This window comes from Galleria mellonella, unplaced genomic scaffold (genome assembly GCF_026898425.1).
Source record: "Galleria mellonella isolate WM207_F2 unplaced genomic scaffold, CSIRO_AGI_GalMel_v1 utg80, whole genome shotgun sequence".
Taxonomy (NCBI): domain Eukaryota; kingdom Metazoa; phylum Arthropoda; class Insecta; order Lepidoptera; family Pyralidae; genus Galleria; species Galleria mellonella.
The window spans coordinates 263,155-290,617 of NW_026442157.1; the positions used below are offsets into that span (position 1 = coordinate 263,155).

At 33.2% G+C, this 27,463-nt stretch overlaps 1 protein-coding gene across 1 annotated transcript in view; it reads left to right on the plus strand.

The window, feature by feature from the left end:
* Positions 1-2,146: 2,146 nt before the first annotated feature.
* Positions 2,147-27,463, plus strand: part of LOC113514596 (RING finger protein nhl-1) — a 158,004-nt gene continuing 132,687 nt past the window's right edge. Inside the window, exons 1-2 of the mRNA XM_052901782.1 lie at positions 2,147-2,212; positions 8,856-8,930. The gene's annotated coding sequence lies outside the window, so the exon portion shown is untranslated. The remainder of the gene's footprint in view (positions 2,213-8,855; positions 8,931-27,463) is intronic.

Here is a 27,463-nt window from a genome sequence, read left to right on the forward strand (position 1 = left end):
AGTTAATTTATTTGCATTATACAATAGGGAATAATCAAGACAATTATTAAATCATCATCATCATATTAGCCTTTATTTATATATATAAAAATAATAAAAAAATTGTTTATATATATATATATATATATAATGAAGTACGAAAGGTGGTCTTATTGCTAAATCAATCTCTTCCAAACAATCTTTGGGTAGAAAAGAAAAACAAAAAGACGGTAGCTATTTGGCGTAACTAATAAAAAAAAATTGTTTATATCATTAAAATAATTATATTTTCAGTCTAATGTGTCTACGAAATATCGCTTTGTACTTCGATGCGTTTTATTACAATCGAATTGGCTGTTATTTTCATACAATAAAATGTATTTGTGTTCTATTTACCTAATTATGAATAGTAAACGGGGGTAAGAATAACATTTGTTGCAAAAATATGACAAGCGTGACAGTGGCCTTAACCCGAGCGAGAATAGAATATAGTACACGTTGCCAACCCATTTCGTAACTTTCGCGTTTGATACAATTTTCTCAAAAATTTTAAAAAGCATGATTTTCTTTTTTTAACCGACTTCAGAAAAAGAAGACCCTCAATTCGGTTGCATTTTTTGTTACCTCATAACCATGATTTTACAATAACAGTTATTATATGTATAATACATTTAATAACAATACTTATATAAAAATAACTTCAGTAGTTTAGTTTTTAAATAAAAATGACTGGGTTTGTTATAACAAACCCAGTCATTTTTATTATAACTGAAGTCGGTTTTTTTTGTGAAACTTGAAAGGATAAGTAATGATTTTTTTTTTTATGCAGAATGGCAAACAAGTTGACGGTCCACTTGATGAGAAGTGGTCCCCTCGCCTATAGACATTATAGTTTCAACCGTGAAGCAGTTGTGTTTGCATGGCTGTGTTTCAGTTTGAAGGGTGGGATATGGCGTGAATTTACTGGATACACAGGAATAACACCTGAGTCCTCAGGAATGGCAACGCATGGGTGGTATCATGGGCGAAACAGTATACTCTGTTATGTCCATGGTACTGCTCATGTTTATAGGCGACGGTTACCACTTTTCATCAGGTGGGCCGTCAGCTTGTTTGCCATTCTAAGTTGTATAAAAAAAAAATAGACATAACAGAGTATACTCTGTCGGCCATGATACGTCATACGTTGCCATTTCCAAGGACTAATGTGTTATATCTCTGTATCCAGTATTTTAATTGTCATGTCATATCGTATTTAATTGTCAAAACGAAACGCAGCCATGCAAAGACAACTGCTTTATAATAGAAACACGAATAAGACAGAGGCACCCAAGCAGACCAATTTTATACAAAATCTCTTGGTAACTAGTTTTTGGCTTGATTTGGATTACTAATTCTTTTTATTCCTACGACCTTTTAAAAAACAATAAGGAAAGCTATAGCAATGTGGGTATAATAGATAAGATCGATACGAAATTATGATAAATTGCCTGGAAAGTGTTGTTACCACACTTGCTTAGGTGCTATGATAATACTCGTAAGTACGCTTTTTATGGGAAGAGATCGGTGTCCAGTATAGGAAATTAATGATTATTAAATCAATGAAGACGATGGTGATGATGACACCTTATCATTCATGATGACATCTTCTCTTTTATATTCTATCCCAGTTTTATAAACTTTGAAGTCGACGTAATATGTTTTTAGCCATGTTTCTCATGGTTTTGGTTTTGTAGCTACATATACGTTCGGACCTGCCTGATAACAACACACTTTGGGAATATATTTGTTGGTGGTAACTACGGTATGGAGGAAAGTAACAATGAAAAAAGAGGGCAATTTTTGGAGTGAGTAAAGGTAGTTGGAAGAAAAGGAATGAAGGGTTTATTGGGAAAAGGGAAAAGCAGGCACTGCAGTTACGATGGGGATACTAGTCTGAAATTGTTGTACCTTGGAAGGTCGTGGTCGTATACCCGTGTGCCCTAATTCTAGAACCAGACAGATCACTAGACGAGAACACCCCTGGCAGTGATGATGAAACTTTATGTATTGTTGAGATTAATAATAATTTCACGTCCTAATTCATTGATAATAATCAGTTCTAAAAGAATAGTGATGTCTCAAACGTATGCACATACTTACGAGTGTGGCATCTTTTTTTAGATTTCAGCGAACGTTATTATACGATGAGTCTGATCAACTCAGTACTGTTGCGTTAGGCGCGCGCACTACAGTAAGTTATATTTTTATAACAAAAAAATATTTTGAAAACTTATCAACTTCACGAAATTACGAAATGTCCTTGGCTGGTATAATTTTAAAAAAGTTATTAAAAAAAAGGCGCGACGAATAAAAAAAGTGTTCAATTTTAAATTTCGAATTCGCGCGCCGCGTTCCAGTGATGTGCATTTCATTTCGTGAAGTTCTTTTTTTTTTAATTATTTTAAGCAAAAAGTGTTCATACTGGCCAGTGTTTTTTTATAGTGATAAGTGTTATTTAAGAAATAGTGCATCTTTTTAAATGGAAAAGGAATGTCGCAAACGTGCGACCATTCTATTAATAAAAGTTGTTTCTTCAACATTTATTATAAGAGTGTAACGGAATGTGATAAAGTTGCGACACAATTTTTGTCTTTAAAGTCCGCGATTTTTTCATAAGCGATTTCAAAACTATGTTATTGGCTTAGATTATATAGATAGTGTCTCTATACAAATACTTGGAGAAAAGCGGGCCAATTTTTTCATATAATTTTGCGTGATAAATAGAAGTGATTCCATTATAGTAACTTCTGTATTTATTTTCTTTTATAATTTTTACATCTTTTTAAATGCATAAAACTATTTTTATTTATTAAATAATGAAATATAGGTACTTCAAGATAAATTATTTGCGTAAATATATAGAAGAATGATAAAAAACGATTTAGGTAATTTGACAATTAGCTAACAAAAAGTTGACCCGTTTTTGAAACTTAATGCTCTTCTTTTTTATACAATTTAGAATGGCAAACAAGCTGACGGCCCACCTGATGGAAAGTGGTAACCGTCGCCTATAGACATGAGCAGTACCATGGACATAACAGAGTATATCGTTTCGCCCATGATAACCCCCATGCGTTGCCATTCCTGAGGCCTCAGGAATCTATATAATTTAAGATTGTTATTTCAATTCATTGTGATCTTCATTTTTATAATCCCATTGTTTTATACCTATCTACATTTTATTAAGACTCAATCTATCAAGAAATTGTAACAAAATTCGCTGAATAACTATATTTGTGCGATAATAACATTAATATTATCATACTCGTATGATTGTCCCTCGCCGTGTGGTCCCGGCGTAGAATAGGCCACCCCTTCCTTTCCCGTGGATGTCGTAAGATTCGATTAAGGGAGAGCGAGGGATGGTCAGCAGCATCTCTCTTAACACATATCCAAAGCCTAGCTGCGGTTGCCAACCCGCCTGCCAAGCGTGACAACTACTGGCAAAACTCCTCTTATGGCGAAGGCTTATGTTCAGCAGTGGACAATTAACGGCTGTATCATCACATATTTTAAGGGGTATTTGTATATTTTGTTCTATAAACTGTTATTAAGCCACAGTTCTTTACTATTACGCATCGACCACAAAAGCAGGTTGGCCTCCCTTAATTGCCTCTTACGACACCCACGGGAAACGAAAGGTTGGCCTATTCTATGCCGGTACTACACACCACTATCCCCTATAGTGTATACCGAGTTATTCAACCAACCATAGTTTTTAAATCAAAATCAATGGTTTTATCAGAATTGGAGTTGATTTTTTGTGGGAATCTTTAATTATATTATAATAGTAAGATATGTTATCCTTGAGTCATCATCGTCATCTCAGTCATCATCGATCCACTGCTAAACATATGCCTCTCCCATAGACTACCATAAAGAACAATCCCGAGCCACCTGCATCCATTGACTCCCTGCAATGCATTTTATATTATTCATTTGTTCGAAGCATTTTTGAATTTAATTCAATGATTTGGAACCCGCATGAAACAAAATACAAATTAACGATAGAAAGAGTTCAGAGGAAATTTGCACGTGTTCTATATAGTAAACTTTACGGCTACTATCCTTATTTGTACCGATCGCTGTTCGTATCCGGTATGGTAGGTGTAGAAACGCTCGAGGTAAGGCGAAAGTGCAATTTGATGGTACACTATTATCGGTTGGTCAACGGCGGAATAGACAATCCTGCAACTCTCAGCCACTGTTCTTTGTACGCACCCCAACGCTGCATGCGATTGCGTGCGTGTCGATTACTATCGACACCGCCGGTTCGCACCTGTACTGCTCAGTTTGCTCCCACTTATCAGGCTATTTCTCTGCTTAATTCTCTGATTGCTCAGCAGCCAGATATTGATATATTTAATGACGAAATAGATATATTTTTAAAATGTTGTTTAAAATTTTTGAGTTTGTAAAATGAACCTATGGCTCACTACACGTTTTGGGATATTGTAAGTGTGGTGAGTAATTTATAAATAAATAAATAAATGTCGTCACCCCATTTGGTGGGGGGTCATCTTACACTGCGTCTATCCGTACGGAGTCGGTCAGAGGGAGACTTTGTACAAAAGTCGATTGCTTGGGTACCTCTGTCCCATTCGTGTTTCAAACGTAAAGCAGTTGTATTTGCATGACTGTGTTTCGGTTTGAAGGGTGGGATATGGCGTGAATTTACAGGGTACAGAGGAATAAGACCTGAGTCCTCAGGAATAGCAACGCATGGGGGGTATCATGTGCGAAACAGTATACTCTGTTATGTCCATGGTACTGCTCATGTCAATAGGCGACGGTTACCACTTTCCATCAGGTGGGCCGTCAGCTTGTTTGCCATTCTAAGTTGTATAAAAAAAAAAAAACATAAGAACTTTTCTTCTTCATCGGTTTTTGGCTCTTCGAGCTATGTAACCAGCCTATTACCACCCCAACTTGCTTATCCATACATGCAAAATATATATTATTTCAAAAACACAGCTACAAGACTATTAATATTAATTCGGTTTACTCCTAAAATAATTGAATACATTTCTTTACAAAAAATACAAATACAAATAGCTTTATTTTGTTTGAAAAGTGGTATAAAGGATGGTACATAATATTTAAATATTGTTCGCACTTTTCACCAGAATCCGGCGTACAAAATTTATTTAATTGTGCTACTATGCTATGCTTATATCGTCATATTATATAAATGTCAACATATTTACGTATTAATAATAAATTATATAGGTTACAAATTACAATCAATTGGGGAGAAGGGGATTGTTGGTAATGGAGACTGAGAATCCCATTGCTAGCAATATACCCAACCAGGTCGACCACCTCGCGGTTCTCCCTGGAAACTATCATGGTTAATTCCTGATGAATTCATCATGATGGGCTAACTGACCTGTTTTCATTCTCATCTATCACCCTTCACTGTTGCTTTGCCAGTGTATCCCGTTAGCGCAGGCGGGGTTACCATACCATTTTCACCCATCAAAAAAAATTACTATCAATTAATTGAGTCACATATTTAAGCTTTAAAATGATTAAAATATTTTATTAACAGAGTAAAAACATTTTTCTATCAATCTCCTTTTTAGTTATAAAAATATGTTTAACATACAATATATTATATGTTTATAAAATATGTTTGTAGTAATCGTATTGAAATATTTTGTAAACAGCGACCGCCGTGTTTATTTCAAGTTTTTTTTGACTAACACATTCCGAACTCAATGTTGGTATCATAAAAAGTGATGATTTAAAAGAGCTTGTTTTGTTATTACACTGCACTAATAAACATCTGACTGTAAAATATTACTCTTCAACTGTTTGTCCGTTTGTAACACTTTTTTTATACAACTAAGAATGGCAAACAAGCTGGTGGCTCAACTGATGGAAAGTGGGAACCGTCGCCTATAGACATGTCCCGTAGTATGGACATAACAGAGTATACTGTTTCGTCCATGATTACCATTCATCCATGTGTTGCCATTCCTGAGGACTCAGGTGTTATTTCTTTGTACCTTGTAAATTCACGCCATATCGCACCCTTCAAACCAAAACAGCTATGCAAACACAACTGTTTCACGGTTGAAACACGAATGGGACAGACGTGCCCAAGCAAAACGACTTTTGTACAAAGTTTCCTTCTAGTAATGTTATAGAAACTAGATATTTATATCACTCACTACGTACGGAAACACAAAGCTTCCCATCTAGCTATGGAGTTTCACTGGGTTACGCAATCCGAAACGGATAAAAATAACAAAAGTGTCCGACTGTTTGAAGGATCAGATACCTTGACAATGGGATGGTCACACGGAGAATTGATCAGGTCGGGAACAAAAGATTCCCCAGTAATGACGTCGTATTGACAAAGGCTAGTGTTGAGTGTCGTGAAACTACAATGAGTATAACTATTTCTTGTTAAGTACATGTTGTAGGTAGTCGATGAAGGTAGATGATTATATATTTCTTTTTGTAGTAAACATGTGATAAATTCATCATCATCATCATCATATCAGCCTTTAAATATCCACTGCTGAACATAACCCTTCACTTTGGAGGTTTCGCCAGTAGTTGCCACGATTGGCAAGCGAGTTGGCAAATGCAGTTAGGCTTTAAAGATGTTTTAAGAGGGACGCTACTGCCCTTTCCTCACCCTTAGTCGATTTTTACGACACCGACGGAAAAGGAAGGTGTGGCCTATTCTATGCCGGGGACTACACGGCGATAAATTGTTCCGCATGATTGAGAAATGTATTGTACAAAAATCCGGTAACGCACAAGCAACTTCTTTTGTGTCGCAGGTATTCATGGGTGAGGGTAGTCGCTTTTCATCAAGTGGTCTGCCTGCTCGTTTGCCTCCTTCCCTAAAATTAAAAAAAAAATAATAATAAGAAAACGAACTTCAGTTATAGCATAAACAGTTAGTTTGATTTAAAAACTAAATTGAATATCTTAAAATTTCTATGTGACCATTTTTAAGTATAGGATATACTTAAAAAATGGTCACATAGAAATTTTCTGATAAAAAAATAATTCCCTAAATCGGTTCACAATTGACAGAGTTATGAGGCAATAAAAATGTAAAAAAAATACAATCGAATTGAGTACCTACTTTTTTACATTCGGTTGATACCTTATATCTTGTTTTGTAGATACCTTACATACGTGTTTACAAATAGTTTGTTTTGCCACATGCAGTTTTTAAAATAGAGTTAAAATGGTATCATTGTAGGAGTAAACCCTGTGTGATGATATATATATATATGACTAGCCAATTTGCCAGCACCAACAACAACCTATATATTATACAAATAATCGTAAAAATCGATTTACAATTGGACGTAATCGATTAACGTAGTGACAGAAAAAAAAAACAGATGAGTAATCCTTTAAAGAATCAAATAGAAATGTGTTTAACAGCAAAAGATAGTAATACTTAAATTACGATAACAGAAAATACTTCACTGTAATTTAACAGCTGAATAATTTAACGTAGCCAAGTCGCGTAGTATTCGAACGCATAAATAACTGTTATTAACGTATAACCGTTTGAAACAGCCGTTAATAATTATTAATACAGTTACACTACTAGTACGACATTCGTGAGGTATTAAAGTTTTACGGCATTTTAATGAGACGATACATGAATTGCGTTGAAAAATTCAGACGTTCTAATGTTGTCGTAATCATTTACATGGTTTATACTTCCTTTATTTTGAAATTTAAAAATTACTAACTAACATTAATAGTATTGAATTGAAACAGACATTTTTGATTTAAATATACATTAAAAACTATATAATTTGTATTTATATATACATATTATTTATTTTATAAAAAAAAATATATATTTCAATTATGAATAGAAGACGCGTTTCTTATGTCGGTTTTTCATTAATGAGTTTAATTACGTCCATAAATTTAGTTTATCGAGGTCTAATTTAGTTTAACGTCGCTACTATCTCTTTAACCTTTTTTAACCTAATAACTATGAGAAACTCAAATATATATCAAGAAGAATATAAAAATATAAATATGGAAAAAGGCTGGCTGACCAAGTTGCCAGTAACAATAAGAACCTTAACATAGAAAATTGTATGGAGGTTTTAAGAAAACAGTAATGTGATTCTGCCGAAAAGTCTGCACTAAGATAGAGCATCGAGAGTCAAAAACGTGTTAATGTTTAAACAGCTAATTTGACATTTGTCTGACTCAATTTGACATATTTTTTTAATCGCGCCATTTTTTTTAGTGTTGCGAGTAATTGGATTAAAATTTTCCCGGATCACGTCGATTTCTTAAATTTAAATTGTAACCTATTTTTCTGATAGAATTTAAGTATACAGATGTACGTAATGCTTATAAACATAATATAATATACATGTATTAATTTAAATTAACTTTTCAATTATTTTAAAATGAAAAAAATATTTTATGTCTTTATTGGAATATAAACTAAAGTATTCAGTAAAGATAACCATCATTACAAATATTTATACGCATGAATATATTCTTAATAATTTTGTATCGCTTTTATATTTCTTTTTAACCACACTATAATTTCTCCCATATATTGAGCAATAAATATACATTATGATAGCCCTGTTCACACACACATGCACAAAAAAGTTGACCTATTTTTGGCAAAGCATTTATATGGTGATACTCTATCTATATAATTTAAGGAAATACATATTATACAAAATATTATTAATAGCTAAATAATGTAGATTTATTCCTGTTATGAGTTCAACTGCAGTATATGAAACAGTTGGTTCTTTGCTCGCCCTAGTTGGCGTGAGCAGATGGATAGATATGTAAATTACCTTTTGTTACAGGTGCGCCGCCATAGATCGAGAAAATTAGGCATAACCGTGGGAAACTGCAAGATGCCGCAGTTTTTCGACTGAACGGTAAGATTTATTGCATTTTTTGTTACTAAATGCTTCAGTTCGTTATGTCTGAGCGGTTTTGCCAGAAAAAAAAAACTTCGAATAAGACCCGTTAGTTTATGTACTGGAATTTCCACTTGATTTATCATTTATCGCCCTGTAATATTTTTCTGTTACGTTGAATAATGACTTAACTCTTGATATATTATTATTCTGTGAGTCTGTTCGTGTTCTCTTGATACTTTAGCCGTTGAATTCTTTGATGATTAACGGTCACGATTTCGTATTGGTACAAATGAAAAAAGTATATTACAATTATTTTTAAAAGTGTTATAAATTTGATTCGGTGAATATTATTTTCATTATTACAACGTATTATTTGACTATAGCTTACTCTAGTGTCAAGAGTTAGTAAACCGTCTTTATTATAAATAAAATTTACTGAATTCCCTTCTGATATTAAAAGCATTTTCGCATTTCTTATTGGTACAAATGAATCGAGTATAATAAAATGCTTTTCAAAATAGTTGATTTGTCATATTAGAGTAGTACCCTCTGGTATGAAGAGTTATTTAATCGTTTTCAATGCACATACAATTTGCTGAAGTCCCTTTTGGTATTAAGAGCTCTTAGATCGTCTCCGTTGCACATAAAGTCTATTGAAGTCAACGTCCGGGGGTAGTTGCCCCCGAAGAAGACACCAGCTTCGTTAAAAAAAGGAAACACACTTTTCTTGCAAAAAAATCATGAAAATCAACAAATTAGTGAATGTAAAAGCCTTTTAATTATTAAAAAAAAAAAAAACATATTAAATATCCTAAATTATAATTATACACTGTATTAGTTTTTTTTCTTTGCGTTATATTTTTATTAATTTATAAATTTATTTCCTGTATAAAAAATATCCTAATTTTATATTAAATATTTCATATATGACAATTTTATTATACCAATCGACAATAAAAATGTTTATACATACACACATACATATCTGACTACTAACAATAATAATATTTATACTATATTTAAAATACCTATCGATGTGCTCCCAACAGATTCACAAACGACAGTACTCAATATATTTGTCACGGATTACATACTATATATCCGTGATCCGTAGCTGTGACTCAACGTACTGGCACACCTGTGACTTCCCTCTTCACCTGCCCTCGATTTATCGTCTATGCATTAAATATATACGGGGTATATTTTTAGATCAAATAGCAGACGAGAGAAAGGTTATTCTTAAAATAACGTAATGTGATTGTTTCGAGTGTGTAACTTGATATTTCTGAACTGTGATTGATGGTCGGTATACCGGGCTAGAGTTGTGAATAACTGCGTTAATATATAACTTGAAATATAATGCTTGTTATCACTGATCATTTAATTCTCATATTAAGAAGCATGTAGTATTTTTATGTTTACATTAGCTATGCGCGAATCCGAAAGATTTTGTTATTACTAATTTTATAATTCAACTACTAAATTAGTAATATACTAATTTCTGTATTCGAATGATTTTAATGATTAGTAACTAGTTACAACAAAGTCCTTTCTCTGAATCTATTTACTACGACGGCAAAACTAGACGCCATCAATTTAAAATATCAATTTTGTAATACATGTTATAATACTTTAGCAATTTTTTATGAAAACTGTACTTACTTTTATCGAAAATTGGTATTTTTTACTAAAATTAACATGGCAACATTTTTGTTCGTTAAAATTTAAAACATTATAACGATCGGATCGACTCGACTATGCTCGTGTGGACTCGTACATCAACGACTACTAATGAATGAAGTAAAATGATATTAGTAATTAATGTCGGCTGACATTAGTAGTAGGAAGATTAAAATTAGTAGTCGAATGATTTAAAAGTCACTCGAACAATCTGAATGATTTATTCAGTCGAATGATTAGTAGTTTTTTTTTTAATGGGTGATAATGAAATGGTAATACCATCCGCGCTATCGGTATACACTGGCGGGGCACCAGTGAATGATGATAGGTGAGGGTGAAGCAGGCCAGTTGACCCATTGTGACGAATTCAACAAGAATTGTTCACGATAGTTTCCAGGGGGAATCACGTGGAGGTCGACCTGTCAGGATACATTGCTAGTAATGAGGCTATTTGACCCCATTACTAACAATCCCTTTCCCCCCAATGATTACTAGTTGGATTAGTAAAGTCGCGTATTACTTATTACTTATTACGCATTACTTTACATAGAGTACTAACTAAATTACGCATCTATAATCTCGTATTAATTCGGAAATAATATATTATTATATTAACCTGTGCATCTGCTATTTAAGTTCAGCGATAACTAGTTATTAACTAGTTTTACATTAACTTGTTATAGCAATTTTTATCTATTGTATTCTTAGGACTGTTTCACATAACACAGTTTGAAGTTTTTACTACTGTTATAAACTTAGTAATTATACTTGTTTAATTATATTATAATACATTTGAATTTATAAAATGGAAGATTATTATTTAAAATTATATACGTCTTGAGCATATCTTGTTATTAATATCTTATCTTTAAACTTTAGAGTGAATATTTAAATTTAAGTTTAACACACAAAACAATTGTATATGAACTTTTTGTTATTTGAAATAGATTTTATTAAATGAATTCGAAATTCGAATCTAAACTTTTTTATATTTATTTATTCATCGATTTTTATTTTGGCGCGCAATTACTGACTGGCTGCTTTCCTATTAAAACCAATAATAATAATAAAAAAAATAACTAATAAAGCATTTTTCTTACAACACGCTGTAATAGGTTAAATACAAAATTTTATACCGTTGTTTCAAACTTAATCTTCCCTACTTCTACTTTCCGAGCGGATTTTAAACTTAAAATGTACTTCCTTCCCTGTTTTAAGGTAATTTTCCGACCAGGTGTGGTATACTAATTATTTTTATATTTCAACTATGCTCCATAAAAAAAAAAATTTCGTTCAAAATATTTTATTGCAGGTACATAATAACAGAAAAAAATATATAGGCACGCACTGTATGTACACACCCGACGTATTATTGAGTTTTTAGAAGAACTTTGGACTTAATTATGAACGTCAACCGAAGGACTTAAAAAAGAAACGAAAGTTTTTTAAAATTAATTTAATTCTAGTAATAAAAGTTAGAATATAAAATTCCTATATCCAATTATAATTAAAACGACTGTTCAGTTTGAAGTGTAAACCAGGAGTGGGTTTTCAAGTCGTCACGTAGGCCAACCTCGTGATGCAGCGTCAATAATAACTTAGTTAAGCATTTATTACATTTACACGAATTTACCAGAGGGAGACTTTTTACAAAAGTCGTTTGTTTGAGCATCTCTTTCCCATTCGTTTTTTAACGGTGAAGCAGTTATGTTTGCATGGCTGTGTTTCGGTTTTAAGGGTGGGATATGGCAGTGAATTTACAGGGTACAGAGAAATAACACCTGAGTTTTTTTTTTTTTTTTTTTTTTTTTATACAACTTAGAATGGCAAACAAGCTGACGGCCCACCTGATGGAAAGTGGACCGTCGCCTATAGACATGAGCAGTACCATGGACATAACAGAGTATACTGTTTCGCCTGAGTCCTGAGTCCTCAGGAATGGCAACGCATGGGGGTAACATGGGCAAAATAGTATACTCTGTTATATCCATTGTACTACATGTCTATATGTGACGCAGTCAGCTAGTTTGCCATTCTAAGTTGCATAAAAAAAAAATACATGAAACAATTCCAAATCAAGTACTGCATTCTTTTACAATAGATAGAACACAAGAAAAAAAAAATTGTGACAAAGTTATTTACTTTGTGTAATGACTCATCTAGTTGTAATAAAACCATTGCGTGCCAAAAGTAATCTAATTGTATTTATTTTTTATTTTACACTCAATAAAATTTACAATTTATGTTACAAGTTAACACCTACAATTGTTATCTTCTATTTAACTTTACTATTGTTAGAAAAAGATTACTTGTCACCCAATTATTATATTTGAAATCATGCCAATTCTATGCGACCAAGACATGCCAACCTTCAAATGTTAACACGTTGTTAGATTATCCGGTAGATCCCAATACGAAAATTAGTTTTACAGTATTGGCACGCGGCAACAATTCATGTATCGCTGTCAGTATAATAATAAAATCCGTATTGCTCCATTCTTAGAGTAGAGTTTTTGATGTTGGCCAAAAATAAAATGTTTGATTTGAATTATCGAATACCAAATCGTCATAGCTGTTTTTGTTAATCCTTATTAGTTCTTACTAATATTATAAATGTAAAAGTTTGTTTGTTACCTCTTGGCGCCTCGACGGCTTAACTTATATAGTTAATTTATATAGGTTGTATAGGATACGGAGATGGTGATAGGCTATTTTTAATCTCAAACTATGAATATATCTATGTCACGCGTTCGAAGTCGAAGGTAAAACCTAATATAGTAAATGTAAACATGATGTTTTGTTCTAAATTCAAATATTTTTCGTGTAAATTGTCCATGAAACGTTCTTTTTCCGTAAAGAAAAAATACTTGTTTATACATAAACACATATACATAGAAAAAGCCCAGACCGATAACAACAGATATACTTGCTCATGAATACAAATGTTTATATTGTGCGGGGATCGAAATCAAAGGGTGAGGCAGTGTATTAAACCGCCACACCACCATAGACGTCAAAGCATTATTAGTCATGCATTGTAAACTGCCCATCCCTCGACCATTAAGTCGAGGGATTGAAAAAACTGATGACAAAACCCTTCTTTATGGGTGAGGCCTATGTTCAGCAGTGGAAAATTAACGGCTAATATTATTAGTTCCTATTATGAATTATATAAAATACTAGTCTAAACCTCAGCTTTTGGTTAAGAAAAAAATACACAACCCAACATATAAGTGTACCGGTGTGTGAGTCTATATTACCTACTATTGTTACAAAGCAACTAGGTTTACATAGCTGTGTTTATATCAGAATAGATATCGAAGTGACTACTCTAATTTAAAGTACTCAAGTTGTAAAGGTTGGTAACATGCAAGTGACACTTCAGTGTTTAAATGTTGCGATGTGAATAGTTGCGATGTCCGTTTACCATAAAGCGAACCGTATACCTACCCGATTGCTATTCTATTTATTTAAAAATATACCTAAATCTCAATATATGTTTTCTCCCACGAACACTCAGGTTATGGAGTGACCTCCCTGTAGAGGTTTTCCCAAGAGACTACAGCATGGGGTTCTTCAAAAGGGGGGTAAAGAGATTTCTTCAGGGTCGGCAACGCACGCGTAATGCCTCTGGTATTGCAGGCGTTCATAGGCTACGGTAACCGCTTACCATCAGGTGGGCCGTATGCTTGTTTGTCACCTCAGTGGTATAAAAAAAAAATATAAATATCCTATGTCACGATGTTTGTTCATGCTAATCTCCAAAAATGTTCAATTGATTGTAATGAAATTTTTAAATGTGTATTGCTTACTTACCTAAAGTAGGCTATAGGGTAGTTTTAATTCCAATAGGAAAAAAATGGACCCAGTATGTGACGATAAGGAGTAAAAGTAAGTGTTAAATATTGTATGCCTTAAAAAGGTATATATTTTAGAAATAATAGAATTTCATCGTGCCTCCCACCAAATTGTTTATAATTACTCCTCTCCATCTAAATGACAGAAGAATATTAATACCATATGTCAGATTAGTAAACATGATATAAGAATTGGCAGTTTTCATTTTGTTATCGCCTGCTAAAGTTCTATTTATATCTTATAATTGTGGGTATATGTAATATATATATGTATATATAAGTTAATTTTCTCCCATATTGCTTATTTCCTTTCTGAGAATAAGTCTATTTATAGGCATGTTTTCATAATATTTGTCATATTTCATTTTTTGTTGCTACCTAGAATTATTGTTGGCTAATATTTCTGGAGTATTATTATAGATAACTAGCTATTTTCCCTTGCTTCATCCCTGTTTACTGTTTCTGTTAACATGAGAATTTTTTAAAAGATTTTTATATACCGAATATATATCACTTATATACCGAAGTAAGTAAGTACATAGGACTTACCAAAATAAATGACATTCTTAATTAATGCTTAAGTATTCCGTTAAATAATTATATGTATCATCATTCATGCCATTAACTGCTTCATATAAGCTTTCCCCATACGGAGTGTTTTGCCAGTAATTGCCAAGTTTGGCAGGCGAGTTGACAACAACCGCAGTTAATCTTTTAGAGATGTTTTAAAAGTCTGCACATCCCATATTTGTACCATATCTACGTATATATCTATATAAATTTATTATAAATGCAATATACATTCAAAGTAAATTACATTTTATTAATTAATAAGTTAATTTTTGATTAATTTATATCAAAAAGTACACTTCTTAAATTTCTATATACAATGCCATCTAGCGGTAATAATACTATTTTTATTACTATCACTAGATGGCATTGAATGTACAAAATTGAATGTAATAGAACAAAAAGATTGGAGGACAAAATTTAAGTTTTTATAAAAAACGATGTACTCGCAGTAATTAATGTTTTTTTTTTTAACATATCTCAAATAACGGCTATTATTACTACTTAGTATAAAAAGAAAATAACTCTTTAGGATAAGAAGAAAATTTCATGTACTTTTTTCTCTAACTGAAAGAAGGTCTAACAGCAGACATATGGCGGTTGAAATAACCTTTTCTAATGAATCTCGTCCCAGCAAGAATATTTCATTATTATCTTTTTGAACGTATCCGACTTTCTCGTAACTGCTTATACTAAAAATAACACATCGTTTAACTTGTGTTAATAAATGCTTTTTTATGTTACTTGGAATGATAAACAATCTGATGGCCTACAAGATGGAAAGTTGTAACCATCGCCTATAGACATGGACATAACAGAGTTTACTGTACATATTTTACAGAACTAGGCGTTCTTTTGCGGAAGTCTAAATTAGAAGAAGAAGAAGAAAGAAAACATTTATTGACAACAACAAAAAGTTACATAAATTATGAATTAAAAAAAAAAAAAAAACTTTACATTTATTATAACGAACGTGGTCACTAGTCAGCATGTGCTGCAACAATTTAATTGCGCTGATATTCTGTGGTGCCCATACGTGACATTACGAACGACGACAGCAAACATACATACATATATACACATATAAATTACTGATTATTTGATTAGAATTATTTTGTTTAATTTCGCTACCATTAATAACGTATTGTTATCTTCCAGTGTTGGCGGTCACGTACATACTAATTGTTACGGAATCAAAAAAAAAATAATTTTAATAAAATAACTAGAGTATACTGTGTCGCCCATGATATCCTTATCACACACACACAGTATACTCTACACACAGACACAGTATACTCTAGTCTTTTTGCTTGAAGGATCAAGCGTTGCGATTCCTGAGAACTAAATTATTATGCCTCTGTACCCTGTCATTTCATTGTCCGTGCTAGTTTTCTTTTATTAAGATAAATGAAAGTTCAATCACCTTGAATACTATTGAGATTGAGTTAGGTAGTCTTTGAAGAGCCTTATATGTCGGTATTTTTTGCCAGTGAGAATATAAAAATGTATTTGTTTTTTTTTTCTGTATATGCCAATATATAATATAGCTTTCGAAAGATACAAAATTTCATCATAAATATCTACTAAAACACAGTTGATATGTACGATAATCAAGCACGTTTTTTATTACAAAAGGAAGACATTTGATATTATGTTTTCAACCTTTTCGAGCCTTTACAACAAACTTTTTTTGCAAATATCAAGTTTCACATAGTCAATACCGAATATTTACCGAAAATTGTTGAGAAAAATACATTCGTATTATACGAATTCCATATAATATGGTGAGGGCAAGGAAACGAAATAATTGAGCTCATATTTTACACTGTCTGAAAAGCGAACAGATACCTGGCGTAAACATGGAAATCACGTGCAATTTTGTACAAAACAACTGAATAGTACGGTTATTTTTATCTGACTTAAGAAAAGGGTCATATTTTTTCTTGTATAGGTACGTGACGTGGTGTTTACACCGGTTCTGCTCCGATTTCAATGACTCTTTTTGCAGTCATGCTCAGTTAAATACTGATTTTGTGTACATTAGTATATACAACATAAGTCTAAGTAGAGTTTCGTTATATGAAGTGAATTGAGAAAAAATATGTATATACATATGATAATTTATCAAATTTTAGATACAAACTACAAACAAAAAAAATATCATCATCTTCCTAGCCTTATCCCAATCATTTGGGGTCGGCGTAATATGATTTTATCCATATTATAAAAAGATTTGATTTTTAGTTTTACGACCGGCCACCTGCCTGAGGTCAACTCTCTTTGGGAATTTTAGATACAAACTATACATACTAAAATAAATACCGTATAACTCATGGTAATTATTATTATACAAAAATACTAAGTCTTACTAAAAGTAGTACTTTATACTGTACCACAGATAATATAATACTGTACTAATATTATTTATTTATCATAAAATATGTGTTTATTTGTCATGAAACTTTATATACATGTAGTATTTGGAATGAAGAAAAACATTTTTTTTTATATACAACTTAGAATGGCAAATAAGCTGACGGCCTACCTAAAGGAAAGTGGTAACCGTCGCCTATAGACATAAGCAGCACCATGGACATAACAGAGTATACTGTTTCGCCCATGATACCCCCCATGCGTTGCCATTCCTGAGGAATCAGATGTTATTTTATTTTATCCTGATTAACCTACTTATGTAAAAACTGATCTTATGTATTTATCGTTGTAATCACCACCACTACCGCCTATCCACCTCTCATCATCTTCCTACTCTTATCCCAATTATTATTTGTGCTCGGCGTAATGTTTTTCTCTTTCATTCTCTATTCCTAGTTATTTCCGCATTCATTCCCATTTTAACCGTATCTACTTTCATATAATCCATTTAAATTCCGTCTTTTTAAGTCTTCCTCTGCCCTTATAGTCATCCATATTCATACATGCATTGTATGTTATTGAATGTGAATTATTTCACGTAATATTTGTACTCAAAAGCGAGACTAGTCAAAAGATAATAATAAAATATTTCAACACGGACAAGATCCGTTAAAAAGGCTGTTTGAACCGACAACTGTCTGCTGTCAGACCTTCATCCAGTTGGAGACAAAAAACATGCAATTTCCTTTTTTATATAATACTAAGTGTAACACATTTGGTTGGTATTTTTGAGACATGTTAAAGGACAGTTGTTTGACGATTTTTATTGAATTTGGAATTTTATATTTGTGTCCATCTGTTTTTTAAATCACGTTTATTTTCTACACACAGCGCCATCTAGCAGTATAGCAATTGTCACCGCTAGATGGAGTTGTACTTAGATATATGATGACCAGATTTTTTAAATAAAAACTCTGATTTAATTGTAGGAGTTTAAAACAAAAAATACCACTTGATAAATGAACCATCATTATCATATCAGCCTTTTACTGTCCACTGTTGAACATAAATCGGGGAGGCTTTTGTTTAGCAGTGGGAGCAGCTTGGGAGTTTTGTCAGTGGTTGCTTGGTAGGCAGATTGGCAATCACAGTTAGGCTTATGAGATGTTTTAAAAGGGACGCTGCTGCCCATCTAAAGACCTTTAAGTTCCCTTAGTCGCCTCTTACGACACTCACAGGAAAATGGGGTGTCCTATTCAAGCTGGGGAGCACACAAGGAATGAATACTGGCAAATAACTGTAACAACATGTGATTTGCATAGTAATAACAGTTACATCTACATTACATATATTTTCTGTGATATTTTTTATTTTATACTAGCTTTTAATCGCGACTTCGTACGCATAGCCAGGATATGGTTACTGACCGGGGTAAAAAGTAGCATATAGTCCTCTCGATTCCATATAGTACGTATACATCAAATTTCGTAGTAACTGGTTAAACCATTAAGATGCTATAAGGTAACAAACAAACTCACTTTCACATTTATAATATTAGTGAGGGTAGTTGCGTTTGTGTAAATCATTTGTTGCAAACTGCACTGTTAATTAATCAATGACTTTATCTATGTAATTATCTCAGGTAGGTAATTATTGCCTTGTGATTCCGGCATAGAATTAGCCACCCCTTTATTTCCCTCGGGTGTCGTAAGTGGTGACTAAGCGAACTTAACGGTCGAGATAGGCAGCAGTGACGCTCTTAAAATATTTCCAAAACCTAAATACGATTGCCAGCCCGCTTGCCAAGCGTGGCAACTACTAGCAAAATTCTCTTAGCCTTATGTTCAGCAATGAGCAATTTTTGGTTGATATGATGATGATGGGCTGGTCGCATAGTTTGAAGAACCGACAACAGAAGGGAAAAAAGGTTCTTGAGTGTCGACCACATACGGGTAAACGCAGTGTAGGACGACCCCCCACTAGATGGAGTGACGACCTGAAATGCGTTGCAGGGAGTGGATGCAGGTGGCTCAGGACTGTTCTTTATGGCAGTCTATGGGCTTATGTCCAGCAGTGGACGGATAATGGCTGAAATAATGATGAATGATGATGATGATGATGATAATGATCTCGGATTGGTTTTTGCTTGTACTAATTTCTAATTATATTTTCAAGTAATTTGAAAATTTTCTTTAATATTGAATTTAAGATGAAATACAAGCATACCATTGGCACGTCGTGGCATATCTGAATGGAGCGATAACGTCTTTATATATTTGTCCTTGTCTTACTTTAGATTTATGTTATAAAGTAGTGGTTTATTACTTTTCTTGACCTATTAAAAATATCTAACCTTGTTTATTGTATGAGTATTACTAGCTTTGACCCGCGACTTCTTCCACGTGAATGAGGTATGTTTACAGACAGGGGTAACAAGTAGCCTCGATCCTTTTCCATCCCACATAGTATATATATAGAAACGCACTTTCACATTTCTAACATTAGTAAGGTTATTTTTTTTTAATTAAAGCTTTCAATTCTTTAGGATCAGTCCAATAAGTAAGAAGTGGGCGTACTGTATTAAGTATAGGCTGTGGTGCATCCTGATAATTACGATGATATTATATGCTTTTAGATAAACCATCTCTCTATAAACGCTTTATCGAAAATAACACCACATTTTAAAGCTGATTGAATTTTAGTCGAATTGTAAAATTTTAATTAATTAATCGATTTAATAGAAGGTGGTTTTAAAAACATACAATGTAATTGTTTTTTTTTTTCATTATTATATTATGATTATAGATTGGTTTTATAGAAATTTTATATATAAAATAAAGATAATTTTTAAGTCAATTAATAAATTCAGTTCAGTAGTATAGTTTTTAAATCAAAGTGAATGATTTTGGCACGTTTGATTTTGTTGTTTGTAAAGAAGCATCTTAAATTATTTATTTTAATCGTGGAACATTCTTTTTTCGGTTGATTGTATTTATGGACTATGTTGTCCCTATGTTTGTTCAGGATCGTGGGGTCTCATGTGGTTTTATAAAAATAAAAATATAAGGTACTCTTTCCTATAATTGTGTATTCTGTAGGTCTTTTTATTTACAATTAAACATATTTGTCGGTATATGCGGGAATACGGGTACCGAAATTTGTATTATCTAACACTTACGGCACTGGAGGGGAGAGGATGGTCCATAATGGAAACCATCATGATTAATTTATGGTCAATTCGCCGCGATGGGTTAATTGATCTGACTTCATTCTCACCTATCGTTTCTCACTCTGGTACCCTGCCAACACATACTGACTGCACCAGCTGAGTTACAATTCCATTTTTATCTAATAAAAAAAAAATACATGCAGAAGCTGTATTATGTTTAAAAAAATACTTGTGCAATAAACTGCAGCTGTTCGGCCCTGTTTAGAATTTTTAAAATTTCTGTTCATTGTTTAAAAAAATTACATATCAGATAAAAATTGGCCGATCGTTTTTAGGGCGTTTTTTATATTCACCACTCCATCTATATACATATGGAATTTATATATTATTCATATATACTATAATACTCCATCTGGATACATAAATGATCTACGTTATAATATAGATTGGTTTTATAACGAGTTTCCAAATTAATTATATATTAAGCAGCTTTAAAGATTAATATCACTCTCACACCCCATAAAAATTATATTGAAATTAAATTACGGCGTCCCTCAAGAGGCGCCTTTTAAATCTGCCCTTTATTAAAAAATTCAGTATTTCCCAAGTGGCTGGAATGCGGCGTGGAACAATGGAATTTTAATGTGACTGAAACTGTCTCTTGGAAACCCATTAGTGTCTATCTTCTTCAGACGCTCGAATATCGCTATATATATATTTAGCAATACTTGAACACTAGTTGTAATACGCTGCTTTGCCTGTTTAAATAAGAATAAAAAATACAAGTTGTTTTATATGTTAATTCTGGTTATACTATACATAACATAGTACTTACTTGAACACTAATTGTGACACAAGTTTTGTCTGCTTAAACTATATATATATATATATAGCCTTTTGTACCTTTATGTGTATATTTCAATGTGTATTTATGTTACTGTATTATTCACTTGTCATTGTATTTTTTTTATACAATTTAGAATGGCAAACAAGCTGACGGTCCACCTGATGGAAAATGGGTAACCGTCGCCTATAGACATGAGCAGTACCATGGACATAACACAGTATACTGTTTCACCCATGATCCCCCCACGCGTTGCCATTCCTGAGGACTCAGGTGTTATTCCTCTGTACCCAGTAAATTCACTACATATCCCACCTTTCAAACCGAAACACAGCCACGCAAACACAGCTGCTTCACGGTTGAAACACGAATGGGATAGAGGTATCCAAGCAATCGACTTTTGTACAAAGTCTCCCTCTGTTTATTATTGGTACTATAAATAGTTAAATAAATAAATAAATATCTTTTCGGTTGATCGTATTCATAGACTATATCATTCCTGTGTTCGCTCATATCATAATTATATGAAATTGAATAAAATATTAATTTATTTACAAATACACTCGAAGACGCTGCGTTAGAACAAAACAAGACTGACACATAATCTAGAAATAGCGTAACAGAATGGAAACTATCCCCCGTATTGGCACCAATCCCATAGCATGTCATATTTGGAGTAGGCTAACAAGACATTGACTATGACGGGTGAGCACTAATTCTGTTTATTGTATTGAATACTCATATTTACGTGTGACAGTTTACCATCAGATGGGTTGTATGCTTGTTCGCCACCTTTGTGGTATAAAAAAAAAACTTTGGGTTAAATTACTTTACTTTCTTCCACGCACAACCATTCTTTGGAATCAACTTCCAGCAGCAGTATTTCCGAACCGATACGACAACATAACCTTCAAGAAAAGAGTGTATATCTTTTTAAAAGGCCGGCAGCACACCTGCAATGCCGCTGGTGTTGTGGGTGATCATGGGCGGCGGTAGTCACTTACCATCAGGTGAGCCGCATGCTCGTTTGCCCCGTGTTGTAAAAAAAAATATTTTTTTATAATATTATTAAAAAAAAAATAGTATAAAAAGGATAAATAATTTTTTAAATCAGTTTAGTAATTTTTGTAATGGATATTACTCAATCTATTTTGAAAATTCGTTCCCACATAGAAAGCTACATTGTCAGCTAGTAACATAAGCTTCATAACTGTTTTGTAAAATTCTATCTACCCACGCGAAGCCGGGCTGAATCTCAAATAACATAATAAAACAAATATCTACTAAGTAGACTTTCCAGCTATATAAAAAACAAAAATATAAGAATATTATAGATATAAACATATAGATATCGTACCTCTTAAAACATCTCTAAAGGCCTAACTGCGGTTGCCATCCCGCCTGTCAAGCGTGGTAGCTATTGGCAAAACTCCCCTTATGGGGAAGGCTTATGTTCAGCAGTGGACAATTAATGGCTGAAATGATGATGATGTTAGGTGTAAATAACCGGACATATATATATATATATGTCCGGTTATTATGTATATATATATATATAGAGTAGAAATATATATTTACATTATTACATGTATCACATCTTCATATTTAGAAATAACAGCATTTTCATCGTGCCTCCGATCAAACTGTTTATAATTAGGTACTCCTTTCCATCCAAAGGTTGCCTGGAAGAGATTGCTTTTAGCGATAAGGTCGCCCATTGTTTTCCACTGTGATCATTTCTTGTAACTGTTTATATCTATAATAAATTTACTATTGTAATCTTTTGGAGAAAATAATAAAAAGTATCAATATATATATATATATATATATACATATATTAATCACACCATTACTTCCCACGATAGCCTAAATATAATTACGAAACGTAGGTGTCACGGATTCCAAATATATTTATAATGATGTCACTAAGTACCATCTCCCACACATTTGACGTGCAGGTGACTCAGAAATTAAAAAAATGTCGGTCAATTGCTAATCTGACTCACGTAACAACGGTTCCGTACAAAATCAGCGTACAGCGCGGTTTCAGAGATATTTTCTCCCACGAATACTCAGGTGAGATTACAGCATGGGGTTCTTCAAAAGGAGGGTAAAGAGGTGTCTTCAGGGTTGGTAACGCGCGCGCAATACCCCTGGTATTGCAGGCGTTCATAGGCTACGGTAACCACTTACCATCCGGTAGCAAGAAGCTTGATTGTCACCTCAGTGGTATAAAAAAAATCATTAAGTTTATAGTTTTTTTTTTTTTGTAGAATAACTACAAATTTACGGAAGTTTTTGGATTTTTTCCTTTATTTGTGCTACGTGACATAGCTTCTTGCCAAATTTCATGATTCTAGGTTAACGGGAGGCACCCTATAGGTTTCGATTCCCTTTGCTAATGTCAAAATAAGCAATATAAATGGAACATAAACGGCCGTATCTTTGGTTTCCGTCGATTTAGAAGCTTGACTTTTTCACTGCTTTAAGGGATTACAGACCTGAGTAAATGATATTAATTTCAACTCGGTATCTCCACGCGTTCCCTAGAAAAAGTGTTTTGACAGACGAACGGACGGATTGACGGACAACGAAGTGATCTTATAAGGGATTTACGTTTTTCCTTTGGAGGTATGGAACCCTAAAAATATCTATGTATACCCACCATGTATATACCATAATGAATGATATGAAAATCCTTATTATTATTGCTAATAATCCTATTAATATCTACCAAAGAGAGACTGTACAAAAGTCATATGCATGGGGGCATCTGTACCATACGTGTGTCTGGTATCCGTGATACAGCTGAGCTTATATGGCTGTGTGTCGGTTTGAAGGGTGGGATATGGTAAGTAAATTTCAGGGTACGGAGGCATCGTCATATCATCATATCAGCCTTTAACTGTCCACTGCTGAACGTAGGTCTCCCTCTATTGGAGAATTTTGTTAATAGTTGCCAAGGTTAGCAGGAGAATTGGCAATTGCAATTAAGCTTTAGAGATGTTTTAAAAGAGATGCTGCTGCCCATCCTTTGCCTTTCCTTAGTCGCCACGACTATCCACAACGACTACGACATCCTCGGGAAAGGAAAGGGTGACTTATTCTATGCCGGGACGGGATATATTTCTGTGCTTAAAAATAATTTTATCAATTTCCTTAATATCCATAGAAAAACCCGCAGGTTATAGCTTGTCTTATTTATGCAGCAACTAGCTTTTACCCGCGACTTCGTTCGTGTGACCGGTATATAGTAACCTATGTCTACCCATCCATCCAATATAGTACGCGTGTACAAAATTTCATAGTACATAATTAGTTCAGACGTGAAGAGAAGATGGAATAAGATGTGACAAACAAACTCACTTTCACATTTATAATATTACGGTGAATGCTCTATATTAGCCATTTGAGCCACTTTCAATAAAAAAAAAATCTTATTGGGAAAAGTTGCTTATAGAGGAAAAAATGAGTATAAAAATACTTTACCGTCTGGAAAATATTTTTACTTATTTCTTTTACTAACTAAGCTGAGTAGAATAAATAAAATATAAAGAATGTTGCTTATAGAGAGTTTTTTACTCTATCCGTGTAATAAAGTTCATTCAACTCTATTCAGTAGTTTTTGCGTTAAATCATCATCATCCATCCTTAAAAAAAAAACTTTTGCATTTACAATAAGTAACAGGATAAATAAGGACAGCAATTATCCCGTTGAGAGCTGAGATATAAAAGTTTTATAAACTTTCGACAAAACACATTTTTCACATAACGTATACGAGTACAAGCCTCGTGTTCACTAGACCAAAGCCAATATACTAAAAGGGCAAATGAATCCTGCTATATTTTACACAAAAAAGAAAGCTCTCGCTGCCACTGTTTCCAGGCATAGAGGACTAACAAGTCGAGCTCACCGCTTCTACCCTAATCCGTACAAGTTATTTTGTTGTCATTTTTCTTTATATTTATGCGATGGAACCTGTAGTGAGTTCTTTTATTTATCTAAATGGTAATTTTGGGATTGAATTCTAATGTTATTTTTAAAACTTATATAGACATTGAAACTGCTTACCATCAGGTGGGCTTGTTTACCACCTCAGTGGTATAAAAAAAAATTCTTAAGCTTTGTGAAATGACCAGTTTTTAACCAAAAATTCGTCTGTATAAATAATTTTTTCGCGCGAACGAAGTCGTAATACCTCGTCTTGAGGTTAAAATGTATGTTGCTAAACGTGCGTGGATGGAATGGCGGTTGTAAATTGATAGTAGTCGATCTTTAAGTGTTGACAGTCGCAAGCACATAATAGTAGCGGAATTAAACAAAATAATTCTAATTATAATTGATTGGTTAATATCAATGTTATAGACTTTCGTAAAATACCACCTATTACAGTAAAACATTACCTTAAATCTAAAAACATATACATATTTACATTAGAAAATAAATAGAAATAAAGGTAAAAACTACAGCGACGTCGAAAACTTAATAAAACCATGAAAAGATATGAAAAATTCAAACAATAAGAGTTGAAACAAAAGAACTGGCACGCTTTATATTTCGTACGGCCCCTTAACAAATGTTAATGTCTTTGAAAACTTCGCAAACAGAATTCACTTGAAAACTAAACTTATCTCTGCCATTGTTATTATTTCTTTCGCTTGCTTAATTTTGTATTCTGGTATTTTTAACTATTTTAAAGTAAATGCCTAATTATAAATCGTATTGAGTAGATCTTTGTTTAGGTACAATTAACATGTATAGAATAGGTTATCCCTTCCTTTCCCGCGGTGTCGAAAGAGGCAACTAAGGGAACTTAATACTTGAGATATGGGCAATAGCGTCTCTCTTAAAACGTCACCGGTCTAATTGTGTTTGCCAAGCGTTATAAGTACTGACAAAACTCCCCTTATGGGAAAGGCTTATGTTCAGCAGTGGATAGTTTATATATGTATCGGCATATGTCTCGGCATAGAATAAGCCACCCCTTCCTTTCCCGTGGGTGTCATAAGAGGCGACTAAGGGAGGGCGAGGGATGGACAACAGCGCAAAGCGTGGCAACTACTGTCTAAACCCCCAAGGGGAAGGCTTTTGTTCAGCAGTGGACAGTTAAAGGCTGACATGGTGGTGATGATGATATATACATATACGAAAACTGTAACTAAATGATGTCTATACATAGGAAATATTGAAAAATATATAATTATGAGGAAAGTTTAAGGAGAGTTCTTTGTCTGTCAGACTTTGTATTTGAAAATGTATGTAATAAACTCATAAAAATGGACAGACATTTCAAAAATGTCTAAATTTTAGTATATTTGAAATAAAGTTGTTTCTTACATTAGTATATACTAGATGGCGCTTTGTAACATAACTATGTTTTTATTTATTTATTGTTTATTATTACTCATCATCATATCAACTGTCTACTGTCCATTGCTAAACATAGGTCTCCCTCAAAAAAGAAGTATCCCATTATTGCCATGCTTGGCAAGCAATTGGCAACCGCAGTTAGGCTTTGATGATGTTCTAAGAGGAATGCTGCTGCCCATCCCTCGACCATTAAGTTCTCTTAGTCGCCTCTTATGATACCCATGGAAAAGTAAGGGGTATGCTTATTCTATGTCGGGAACACACGGCAAATTATATAAATTCCTTTTACTCGTCTTAAATCCACTAAATTCCGGGCAAAAGTGCTTAAATCCTAAACAAAATATACATGCTATCAAAATAACGTTGTCATGAACTTGTCCCTAATTTCCACCAAAAGGCGATATTTCAAAAGTCTATTGAATCTTCATGAATAAGCACAAGTTTGTTTGCGACTGAGTTTCGCCCGTCGGATAATAACATAACAACGTTTGGCTCTAACTAGATAATGCAATTTGGAATAGGAGACGAATAAAGTACATTCAGCTGCAAAATTCTTAATTTGGATAAGGCATTTCCATGTTTGTTCTCAGTCGGTTATTTTATTAAAATCAATAATGCTAAATATTTATTTATTATTATATTTAATATTTGGTATTTTAGTAATTGTGGTATGGTCACAATAAT